Source organism: Nuphar pumila, chromosome 4 (genome assembly GCF_984573655.1).
Source record: "Nuphar pumila chromosome 4, dmNupPumi1.hap1.1, whole genome shotgun sequence".
In the NCBI taxonomy this organism is placed as follows: Eukaryota; Viridiplantae; Streptophyta; class Magnoliopsida; order Nymphaeales; family Nymphaeaceae; genus Nuphar; species Nuphar pumila.
In genome coordinates, this window is record NC_143252.1 from 118,205,521 (window position 1) to 118,216,676 (window position 11,156).

The window sequence follows — 11,156 nt, forward strand, 5'->3', positions numbered from 1 at the left end:
AGATATCCATAACTAAGTGAGTGTATAAACAGAAAAGTGTTGCATCTAAGAAATTAAATAACATGAAATGAAACCAGAGAATCAGACATGCATTTAAATGTGGATTTGTACATAGAAACGAAGTCATGCATTAAAGTAGAGATGTCATATTTCAGTTTCCAAGTAGGTAATATAAAATAACTCAGAGTAATATAAAAATAATTGCACCCGCATTGAAGTAGACTTCAAGTATCCAAGGCAAGATTATGAACAGAAACAGGAAGGCAGGGGGGCTTCGCCCCCTGCTGGGAAACCAAAGGAGGCAAGGGCTTTGCCCCATGCCTAGAAAAACAAAAAGAGCAAGGGGAGCTCTGCCCCCTGCCAAAAGACACATAAAGGCAAGGGGCAAAGCCCCCTGTTAGAAGACAAAACCGAAGGCAGGGGGCTCGCCCCCTGTCGGAAAAAACAAAAGGAGACAGGGGGCGACAGGGCTTTGCTCTCTCCGTCCTACCAACCAGAGGCAGACAGGGGGGCCTACCAACCAAAACACAAGGCCCCCTCGGGAGCCTTTCTCCAAGCTAGATGAAGAAAACAAAGGCAGAGGCCGAAGCCCCTGCCAACGAAAAAGAGAGGGCACAACAGGGGCTTGTCCCCTGCCAACCATTTGACCCAACACAGGCAGCAACCCTACTACCTTTCGGAGGAAGAAGGTCGAAGAAGACGAAGGAGAAGAAGGCTGAAGAAAAAAGGGGGAAGGGGCTACCTGAGGAGAGGAACGAAATGAGAGGCGTGGTGATGCTCGTCGGAGCAACGACAACGACAATTGGCAGTCGAATGGGGCTCAGGGTTATGTCGACAGCAACCAAGAGGGTTTGAGGGAGGTGTCGTCGGCCAAGGGAGGCGCCTGGAGAGTGTGGTCAAAGAAGGACAGTGACAGAGAGATCGTCGGTGCAGTCGCCGGCAACTCTAGTCACTGATGGCCGCTCAGAAAATGAGAGGAGACACAGAGAGGGGGGTTCTCAGGGTCATCGGGGTGTCTGCCAGACACAGGGAGGAGGAGGTGGCCTAGGCGGTAGGTGGCCAGGGCGATCGTCGAAGAGCAGTAGGTGGTCAGGGCGAGCAGCACGGGTGAGAGAGAGAGAGAGAGCAGAGTTAATTTTGTGCCCTAGATGAGCATTTTATATAAAAAATTAGTGACGAATTCACAATGAAATAATTTTGTCGCCAACACCGATGCTACTTAGCGACAGAAACATTATGTCGCAAACACCGTCGCTAATTAGCGACGGAGTAGTGATGGAAAAAAGTCATCGCTAATCCGTCACTGAGTTGTGACATAGTTTGCGATGGATATAATTTTGTCGCTAATCTGTCACTAATTAGCGATGGATTTGGTGACGGAATTGTTTTGTTGCAAATCTCGCAACTAAATCAAATTTTAGGGACGCCTCATTTTCTTTCGCTAATCCATCATAAAATTATGATGGATTATTTCCGTCATAAATTTATGTCGCTAATTGACGTTTTTCTTATAGTGACATTGCTTGATGATGACCATATAAACGCTTAAATGACCCAACAAAACGGATTCAGGCAATAGATTGATAATCGAGGAAGTGCACCAAAAAAAAAGTTTGGCAGGAAGAAGTTCACACATCCTGCCAAGAGGTAGAAGTAAAACAAAGGAGCCAGGACATAACAGAACCAGAACCAGGTGTGCTTAATATGTGGGCGTAACCACAATTGATAGTTGCGGCCCCATGACACAGACGTTTGTCTTTACTGCAAGAAGATAGGTAACTATATTCGACAATATCACAAGAAGGAGGCAGACGAGAAGAGACTGACAGCTGAATGAGCTCAGCTTTAGCAGTAGTAGCAGCCACGACAACAGCAGGCCATACATAACAAGGTGATAGGTCATGTTTATGCCATCACAACTGACCAATTTTAGCGAGGCAATTTGGTGCAAGATACGGTGTTAATAGCTGGTTTGGATGCTCTTATCTTATTTGATTGTGGTGTTACATACTTGTTTACCTATGTAATATTTGTTAAACAGTTGAGGCTAAACATTGAGCCTCTAAACCATGCTTTAGATGTACACGACCCAGTGGATTATAATTCTTTGTGTATTATCAATATAGTCGATGTGGATATTGTATTGGATATGCAAAACTTACCTGCTAACTTTTTCTTACTTGATATGACCAAGTATGATGTCATATTAGGCATGGATTAGATATATGAATATTATGCTCGTATTTTGTATCGAAAAGAAAAATTAGTGTTGTCTTGACCAGGTTATTCAGAGATAGAGTTCAGAATCTCTAGACATGTCCTGAAAGACAAAGTCATCTCTGCGTTGAAGGCTCATAAGTACTTGCATCAAGGTTGTGTTGTGTCCCTTATCAATGTAGTCTTTGCAGAACCTATTACCCAGTTGATGGAAGAGCTTGAGATAGTTCATGAGTTTTTGAGCATTTTTTTAAAGTTGCTACCTGGACTTCCTCTACATTGTGAAGAGGAGTTCAGTATTCACTTGTTGCCTAGAAATGCATTGATTTCTAAGGCACCCTACCATATGACGATGACAGAACTCAATGAACTAAATAAACAGTTGCAGGAGCTAATGGAACGAGGATTTATCCGATCGAGTATTTTGCCATAGGAAGCACTGATGTTATACTTAAAGAAGAAGGTTGATTCGATGAGGTTGTGTATAGACTAAACGATGCTTAACCAAGCAACCATGAAGAACAAATATCTTCTTCCTCACATTTAAGACTTATTCGATCAGATGCAAAATGCTAAGATACGCTCGCAGTTGTGCTGAAGCGAGCCATCTAGTGCTTGGTACGGTTGGAGCGTAGTCATTGATAAGCAAATTACATCATTGTATATTATAATTAATGTTTAAAAAAATCACGTGTTTTCAAGTTAATTAAAGCCACCAGAGTGCACAGAGAGGGGGCTCAAGTAGGAAACGTTGACGTGCGTAGAGAGAGAAAGACTGTGTCTAAGTGAGGGGTGGGGCACCTAACATGTTAGGTCAGGGTGGGCATTGCCTCATGGATTTTATCAATCGAAGTCCTGTCAACATGAGATTGGTGATTGAGGGCGAGTGAGAGAGGGGGAGGGGTAGCATTCCCTTAGCCTAAACACCAAAAAAAAAGAAATTTGGAATGTCAAAAAGCTCAAGCTAGTTCACTGAGCTATTGATCTGAGCTTGATAAGGCAGCATGGACTAAACTAGCTTTGACTAAACACAATTTGATTATAGAGAATAGATCTTGGCAAAACTTGGCAAGCATGGGCCCGAGGGTACTTGTGATTGTTAGCCTCGACTTCTCTTGTGCCCCACTACTCGATCAGTTATTTCTTGACAATGATCGAATGAATGTTGTTTACAATAAAGAAAAAGGAAAAAGAAAAAAGTGTGCAACTAATGCTACGGTATGGGAAATTCAGGTTGTCGGCAGTATTAAGATTTTTTCCTTTTCTATTTTTTTAACTAAAGAATCACAGTATGCATGATGAAAGAGAATGTTGAAGCTTTTGTAAAGGAGACGAGGGTAAAAAAGGAATTGCAGAAAAGGTCCACGTGGGTTACTAGTTGCAGGATATTTTGCTCTAGGCATGGCACCAGATAGTTACTAGTCATAACATTTTAAACCCAAGTTGGACACCCCAACTACACCAAGTGTGCCAATTGCGGTGAAACCATATCCACAAATATCATTCTCAAAAAAATCTAGCTATTAAAGAAAAATATTTAATAAAAAAAAACTGGTATTAGTTCAAAATAGTAGTTTTTTGGTTTTTTTTCTCAAATCTAACTCCATAGATTTGATTTATAGGTTTTGTTTAGTGGGAACCGGCTTTTGGATCCCAAGAATCTGACCTAGGTTTTTTAGATGATCCAAAATTAATGGCTATAAAGGCAACAAATTTTTCTAGCTCATAAAAATACATTTTTGCATAAAAAAATATGATTCAAGAGTGGATTCTCACTAAATCAAGCATGCTAAACACATCTAATGGTTCAGATCTATCATAAAACTTAAGGGGCAAGAAAATAGAGCTTAATATATTCTCATATACATATATATAAAATTTTCTAATAAGGTAAGGAATTAATGAGCTAGAAATCATAGGTGCAACTTTTATCAACTCAATGTAACTGCATAGACGTGTTCAGTATGGTCTGTTTGCTAAGGATCAAGCCTCAAATCATGCTTTTCTCATATAAAATTATGATCTTTTGAGATAAAAAAAAAATTAGCACATCGTGGGGCATTGATTTTTGGATCCCTTTAAAAACCTAATCACTTGTCATAAACACATGATTGTAAACAAATTTTCAACTAAACAAACCATGTATATCACATCCCTAACATTTGTTCTACAAAAAAATTGGAACGTTTTGAAGAAAAAAGTGATTTTTACTCATTACTTCCTTACCTTGACCTGAATCGTTAGAGGGCCGATACCGACACTGACAACATTGGGTTGTTGGGACCAATTTGGGTCAAATCCGAGATGGGGTCTTGTACAAAACTTTCCCAAAAATGGGAAGCATCTTGTGGTGCACATCTGTCCGACGATTCAGATTTTATTCCACTAGAATCAACGACCAGATTTAATCATTACCTCTTCTATTTCAACACGTCGTTATCAACATCAAAATCTTACTATTTACACCCACATCACACCATTGCAACCACACCTTTTTTTTTTCTCTCTTGTATATTTGTTCTCCTGTTTTTATCCCGTTTGGTTTTTATCTGGATTTTATTCATTCTGGGATATATAAGTATGGTTGTTGCTGTGTTGACAGAATCAAGGAAGAAAGGGAGGAGGAGAAGATTTGGTGGTGGGGGGGGGGGGGGGTGATCAGGGAGGTTGTTGCTGTGTTGACAGAAGATAGAGAGCACAGATGAGCACTCGTGTACGTTGCACGCTTGAGCAGCTGTGCTCTCCCTTCTTCTGTCATCAAATTCTGCGGTTCTCGCCAACTCTCTCTCTCTCTCTCATCATCTTATTCAACTGCTTAATTTCAAGGGTGTAAGGTACCCCTTCACTTCTTTACCTCTTTTTTTCATTTTTTCTTTTTTCTTTTTTCTTTTTAACTCTTTCTCTCTCTCACCACACAGTTGTTTATTGGCATGAATTTTACATGGAATTCTTGAATTTTAATGTAAATGATTTGAAAAACAGAGGGCTAAATGTGGTTGTGAACATATAAGTGCGTTTGGTACAGCACATATCGAGATGAGAGAGAGAGAGTAGTGGTTTAGTGGCATGAAATTCATATGGATTATTTGAATTTTATGTATGCGTTTGTTAAAAGGGATGGGATTTAATGGGATTATGGAGTATCACACACACATATATATATATATATATATATAGAGAGAGAGAGAGAGAGAGAGTAGTAGTAGTGATTCAGTGGCATGAATTGCATATTACTTAAATTTCCATGAATATGTTTTGAAAAAATGGATGTGATTAAACGTGGTTGTGGACATATAAATGCCTTTTTTAACAAATTCATTATAAAATCATACAATAACATATCCCCCAAAGGGAAAATATTCATGTATGTGAGATAGGGGTGGTCATGTAAATGCCATGGGGGAACATATTCTTCACCATCAATCTAAAATAGTTGTATCAAACCCATCTTTCTTTGGAAAGGTTTTCCCACACAAATGAAGACAATATAAAAAGGGCACCTTATCAAAACCTCCATATCACAAGCTCACCCAAGTACATGTGCATGGTGCTCATTTAACCACACTCCTTTCAGTTTCTTAAAAACTGACAGGAATGTCCTTCCTTTGAACAGTACCAGAGATTCAACGGCCATTGGTTTCACCTCGACCGTTACCATCAACCTGAAAACAACGTGATGGAAAATTCTAGACCGACTTGGTTGGTTGTAATTTGTTGATTGGACCTTATAATTATTGCCCCCTTTCAATTCAAAAATGGAGCTTGAAAAAGGGGCTCTCCAGTTGAATTCACGACAAATAAGGGCATATTTTAGGTTTTATTCCCTTTCTCTGGGCAGGCTGTCTCGTCAGTAATTGGTGTGCCTTTTCCCGTGTTTTCTTATCTTTGACTTAGTGGAAGGTCCAAAGCAACCAATTATATGAATGGTCAATTACCTTGCTTTCGCAAGAACAAAAATTATCCAAATGCCCCTGTTATCCTTGTATTAACGCTCACGACCTTGGAAGTTTCTAACTTAAGTTTGGAACTAGCCTTCATGTCACAAATATTGCCAATATTTTAACAGTACTGTCATAATTATGTTTTCAAAATCCAACATAAATACCCAGAAGAGTGATTGGTTCTTCCTCACGGTAGGAGGGTGTAGATGGTCTCAAATTTTCATTTTGTAGTTTTTTTTTTTTTTTAAATCTAACCTTATAGATGTGATCTGCATTGTTTGTTTAGTAGGAATCAGCTTTAATCAACCGATTATGACATATGAGCATGTTTTTATAATGGTTCAAATTTTGATTGGTCGAAATTTTTATAAATTTTAAAGCTCATAAAATCATATTTTTTTGTTGATAATGCATGATCCAACAATTGGTTTCTAGCAAATAGATACACATCTGTGTGGTCTGATTTACCAAACATGGCTTGGAACATTGAAAATCAGTACTGTCCACACCACAATTTCTCAAACCCAATGGCTTGAAACATTGAAAATCCACAATTTCTCTAACCCAATGGCTTGAAACATTGAAAATCAGTACTGTCCACACCATATGGACAGTTAGGAGGAACCAATTTCTCAAACCCAGAATAAGTGATATTTTCAAAATATCACGTTCTGGTTGCGATCTTAACACTCAAAAACATTTTTTGTATCAAATGAGATCGCTGGATTGTAGAGTTGCACTATCATGACTAGGGGGTCTCAAGTTCAAATACCATGGGCTATCCGCCAGGTTGCTTCTCCAAAAACACAAACATTTTTATATTATTTTTAGTTTTTATGTTCCAAAACATTTCCAAGAAAACCTAATTTCTCAAAATATCACGGGATTTTCCGAACCGAGATTTGGTTGAGAACGAGATCTGAGACATTGGCTAGCACCAATGATAGTATTCGTGCGGCTCAAGGGTTAGGTTGCTTGGCTGAACCCAGATGACCCTACTGCTTTTCTGTTTAATCCTTTATCATCCTTAGGGAAAGTCTGGTTTTCATGGTTTCATCATAAAGCTTCATACTTTGCATGAGCTGTTTTGGTAGACTTATAAGATCACCTTAGAATTTCATGCAACACATGATCAAGTTTCATGTTTTGCAAAAACTTTCCCCAAGTTCATGCAAAGTTCGTGCAGAATTTTAGTACTAAGTCCTTTTTTAGCATTAAAGGCAATCTTGCACGAAGCACGCCAGAACAGCCAAAAAATTCTAGGGCATGTAATGATTGTGTACAGTGTGAAATTGGCACTCCATAATTAATATATGGGGTTCCTTTCAAATTACCGATCTGGGGGTGTTTGCATATGCATGTTTTATATGTTAGATATATTTATAGCCAACTTTGGAACCAATAATATCTGAATATCGTTAGTTTACTTCTAAAGAAATATTTCAAGTTTTTTGAGGCTTAAGGAAGTGATTCTACTTATATGTTGACAACTCTTGCTATAACTTAAGCAGACTCAAGTAACTATAATTTTTGCTGGACAAATTCAAGTTTACTTTCCTTATCATGATGGTAGTAGAGATGGCAGATAAACTATGATTGGATCATCACTGTCAGCAGCAGACCCTTTAACCATATAATTATGTGTCAACTTTTCATCTAGTAAGACTCGAATGTCTTAAGATTCTTCCAGAGGTTAGTGTTGAGACTTGAGATTAACCTCACTCATTTGTGTCCTACCTCTGGACTAGCATGAAGTGTTAGTAGTGCCCCAAACTGGAGACTCCTTAGATAAGATTGTATGTTATTCAAGGGCAAATTTTCACTAAATTTTTGCCCTTTGTGCGGCCTGCATTACCTACCGAAGGGGTACAACAGCCTAACCAACAAGGGACACTGAGCAACAACTTAGCACATTCACACCCAACCCACAAAGCACTCAGAGTTCATAAAAGACTACTGTCCCATTTATTGCTGCACTTCAGATGCCCAACAAGGGTCTGGAGGAGCCCATTAATGCCCTCCAATTTACATTTTGGTACAAGAAATACAACACTTTGCCTTTAAGTCCATGTACAAGTGTTTGGCCTTGCCTCCCTTCAGGGCCACTCTGCTGCAGTAGTCCACTGCAATTCACAAGGGTTGGCATCACCTCTTGCATCAATGAACCAGTCCTCAGCACTGTCTACATACCTCTGTGTAGCCCAGTGGCATGCCCAAGTCTTCCTGCACAACAATCATGTCTTGTTCAGGTCTCAACCCAGCTCTGAGCCCACATCATCTCTGACTCTAGCCTTTGTATGATCCTTGCTGGTGCTGAACGCTGAGTGCCTGTGGTCACCCCACTGCTTGTCACTCGCCCCAACCTATGCATATGATTTGCTTCTGTTGAACGGCTAGGCCTCCTACCTTAGCCTGTGTATGCCTATAGACAGGGCTGGACAATAGGCAGACTGGGCTAGCCCAGACAATTTAGTATCTGGGCTTGACCAGGCCATTAATGGGCCGGGCCTGATCAAAACCGAACCGTTGACCAACCGGGTCTGGCCTAGGCCCAGTTCGGGTCAGTCCTGTGTCTAATACAAAGCCCATGGCCTTGCCTGTTAGGCCCATGGGCCTAATTCAGACCGGGTTGCAAGTCATTGTATATTTACAACATTTCTCATTGGTTTCCTTGAATTTGTATGTTCTGTTAAAGAAAATTTTAAAAATACAAAAAAATAAATGGGATTCAAGATGGATCCATTTTTTGAATCACATACTTAATTATATTCCTATATATATATATATATATATATATATATATATATATATATATATATATATATATATATATATATAAAGTCCATTAGCCTGCGGGCGGTCCAGGCCCGACCCGAGATTTTTTCCAGGTCGGGTTTAAGCCGTTTCTGGTCAGGTTTTCTTACAAAAACTAGGCCCAGGTCCCAGCTGAGCTCACAGCGCCATCCCTCGTTGTGCAACTCAACAACTCTTTGAACTGATTTGATTTCTATTATAAATCACTATTCTTTGATTTGATTTCTACTGAAAATCGCTACTCTTTGAACTGATTTTTACTGTAAATCACTACTCTCTTATTTGATTTCTACTGTAAATTGCTACTCACTTATTTGATTTCTATTATAAATCGTTACTCTACTTAGTTTGGCGTTGTCATCATTATCTCTGTTATAAATTATTTTTTTCTGTCTACTCAGTTCGACGTTTGCACCCTCGTATCATGATGAATAATAGACAAAATGCTGATTTTTCTAGTAGTTCAACTATTTCTCACGAACAGACCATGACAAAGGGTGCTTCGACGATAATAGACGACGGCGACGGCAAAGGGTTCTCTGGCAGCAGCAAACGATGGCAAAGGGTGCTTCGACTACAGCAGATGGCAATAAAGGGTGCTCCAGTGGCAGCAGACGACGACAAAGGGTGTGTCATCAATTGGAGCTCCTGTTACAGCAGATGGTGCATCGCCAAAGGGTGATCCAGAACATTTAGGGCGACATATTGCGAGGAGCTTCTATTAATGCAGAGGAGTTTACTCCTTATGGCGAAAATGATGATGATTTTAACCCTTTCTGGCAGGAGGACATTTTTGTCCTTTACTCAAAACATTATTTTATGGCGCTAATGGTGGGAAAGGGTACTTAAGTCTTTGTAAACACCCCAGACTCCGATGCTAAGTGATGTTGAAACACACGGGAAAATGAGCCCCACATGCTTACATATGTGGCGCTCATTCAGACCCCGAGAACACACACCTGCGTGTTTCGGGGGAAACATATAACCTGCTTCGGTATATTTGGCATAGTGAATTGAAACACTTGCACGTATGGCAGTGAGTAATTGCTTTCATCAAGAATAGGTTTCAATGTGTAAATGATTAAATAGAAGCTACTACTTTTCGTTATGTCAACGGAGTTGGAGACATGCTTTTTGTATGACTCTTAAATATAGTTAGCCTCCCAATATTGTGTAAATTCATTTGATGAGTAAAGCTCTCTCTCTGTGTGTGTGTGTGTGTGTGTGCAGCCTACATAACCATCACATACATAAATACACAGTCCCTAAAGCATTTTTCAAATGCAATAGCTCAATGTTTCCTCACAAATTAGAGAATTAGATAGGATGTTTTTATGCATAAAAACAAAACAAAATGGTGGATCAAATATGTATACACACATCTTTATGGTTAGATCTTGCATTTGGTAGCTAGATCCATACAATCAAGAGTGTATACCACTGGATGGTACCATGGTACAAAACCACATGTTCTACACTATGATACTATACTCTTGTTTGCATGAATTAGCCACCAAATGGTAGATCTAGCCATACATGTTTTTATCATGGTTTGTTTATTATGTTAAAAGGTTTTATAATGTCTGGTAAGATCTTATTTTTGAGACAGTGAAAATGTCTCGCAATTTATGAAAATAAGGGTAGCTTAAAAATGGGATAAAACATAGTATTCCAGTCAACTTTAACACAGAAAAATAGTAAACCGAACATGTTAAACATTATCCAAATGTTAGATTTTGCATTTGAAGTGTAGATTTATATAAATCATAGTACCACCATAGAAGCATCGTGTGTGTGTGTGTGTGTATATATATATATTGAAATATGTAAACTAGCAAAATATGTAAACTAGTATGAACCAAGATTTTCATAGGGTTTTTTTGCAAATCTAACCCTACAGATGCATTCTGCGTGGTCCATTTGCTTGGAATCGACTATTGGATCATCATAATCGAATCAAGAAATGTGGTTTTGAATACTTGAATATTTACGAAAAATCTAAGGTGTTGTTTTTTGATCCTTAATAGTTCCTTCTTATGCATCATAATCGGATGATCTAAGAGTCTGTTTCAATAAAACCAAACATCTAAATCAATGAAATTTTAAAATAAAAGGTTTACATATTCTAGTTACCACATATATATATATATAGTAGTGACTAGGTGCTTACCATGAGCAAACAAG

At 38.9% G+C, this 11,156-nt stretch overlaps 1 long non-coding RNA gene across 1 annotated transcript; it reads left to right on the plus strand.

The window, feature by feature from the left end:
* Positions 1 to 4,883: 4,883 nt before the first annotated feature.
* LOC149840788 (uncharacterized) lies at positions 4,884 to 10,080 on the plus strand. The gene is made up of 2 exons (XR_016431602.1): positions 4,884 to 5,051; positions 9,374 to 10,080. It is a non-coding gene; the product is annotated as an uncharacterized LOC149840788 (long non-coding RNA).
* Positions 10,081 to 11,156: the final 1,076 nt, after the last annotated feature.